This window comes from Nannospalax galili, unplaced genomic scaffold (assembly GCF_000622305.1).
Source record: "Nannospalax galili isolate Female #2095 unplaced genomic scaffold, S.galili_v1.0 scaffold828, whole genome shotgun sequence".
Lineage (NCBI taxonomy): Eukaryota > Metazoa > Chordata > Mammalia > Rodentia > Spalacidae > Nannospalax > Nannospalax galili.
The window spans coordinates 727,203-729,219 of NW_008359075.1; positions in this window are offsets into that span (position 1 = coordinate 727,203).

The following is a 2,017-nucleotide window of genomic DNA, read 5'->3' on the forward strand; positions in this document are numbered from 1 at the left end:
ACTATCATATTTTCTACATATATCTACAATTTTTATTTTCATGTCAGCTGAATCCTTTTTTGTTTGTTTGTTTTTTAATGGGGTCTCATCATAGCCTCAGCTGGCCTGGAACTCACAATGTAGGCCAGGCTGGCCTCAATCTCATAGAGATCCATCTGCCTCTGCCTCCTGAGTGCTGAGATTAAAGGCCATGTGCTACCATGCTCAGAAAAATGAATTCTTTTAATATTTGTATTATGCCCTTATTTTTCTTTTGTAACACCTTTAGGATTAATGTTCATTTTGTCTGATGTGAATATGGTCAGCTCTGCTTATTTTATGTATTCATGTGTGTACTTATATAGCATGTGTGTGTGGGGGGTACATGTGCACATATGTGAGTGCATATGTGAAGCCCAGAGGTCAGCTTCAAGTGTTGATCATCAGGAAACATTCGTCTTGATTTTTAACACAAGGTCTTTCACTGGCTTGCAACTCACCTATTAGGATAAGCATGTTGTTCAGTGAGGCACAGGGGTCCACACAATTTCACATCTCAAGCACTGGAATTTTTTATGCGGGATCTGGGAATCAAATTCAGGTCCTTTTGTTTATGTAGGAAGCAATGAGTGACTGGACTATAGCCTTGACCTCCCAGACTTCTTTCTTTTGTTTATGAGTTACGTATAATTCCTTCCATGCTTTTATTTGCAGCTTTTCAGTGTACTCCAGTCTAAAGCCAACATCTGATAGGTGTTCCAACTGAGTTTTGCTTCTATGTTTGTGTTGTGTTGTTGTTTTGTTTTATTCGTTTGGCCATTATAGGCCTTTTATTGAGACATTTAATCCATATATAATGTGATCATTGCTAGGAAAGCATGTAGTATTAGTATAGTTTTTGATGTGTCGTAGTGTCTTTTCTGGGGAGGCTTTTCTCTTTTTCCTCTCTTCAGTCTTAATTTGTATTTTGCTGATTTTTTGTAGTGATTTGCTTTGATTGACTTCTCTGTTTTTTTTCTATATCTATTTATCTTGTATATTCCATATTGTTTACACAAAACAATAAAAATACTTAGGAAAAATATTTTGTTTTATACTTATGAAGTTGTAATTTTGTTTTACACAAAACTATACTTTAATCTTTCACCTATACATGGTGATTAATATCCCAAATACATGTTTTGATATTATATATTTATTCATGTATCACACTATATTACCTTTATCCAAAGACCATAACTAAAAAAAATTCATATGTTTATTTTTTTAAAGTCCCTTTCATTACATATTGGAACAATCATTTACATTTGTGAGTACTGTAAAATCAAATTGAGTTAATACTGAGCATGTGAGCATTTTTAGTAATGTTTGTTTTGCCTTTATTTCTAAGTTAGCAATTTATTTCATTGTTTCTTTCCATGCACCATTCTTTGTTGTTGTTGTTGTTGTTGTTGGTGGTGGTGGTGGTGGTGTGTGTGTGTGTGTGTGTGTGTGTGCTTGGTATAGGTGTATCTATGTATGTGGGCATGTGTATCTGTGCACACATGTGGAAGCCAGAGGAGAATGTTGGGTGTCTGATTTGCTGCTGTTCACCTTATTACCTGAGATAGGGTCTCTTATTTAACCTGGGCCTAGTCTGGCAACTATCAAATCTGAGAGATCTTCCTATCTCTGCCTTCCACAGTGCTGGGGTTATGGGTACATGGATCCATACCAGACTGTTTTTCTGGGTGCAAGCTTTGAACTCAGGTTCTGAAGCTTGTATAGGAAATGTTCATATCCTTGAACCATCTCTTCAGCCCCTACATGCACTATTTTAACTTTAATCTGATGATCATTATCCATATATAGTAAAACCAATATTGCATGTTAGAAAGCTGATTTTGAAATGTATCTAGCTTTCAGCATGGTTCAGGGTCAACCTTCTAGAGAAGCTGGTCCTCCACACTGGTCGTATATGTTTTGGAGACTTTACTCACAGTTCTATTATTTTATCTTGACACGATATTAAAGAATTTTAGATAATATTAAGCCAACT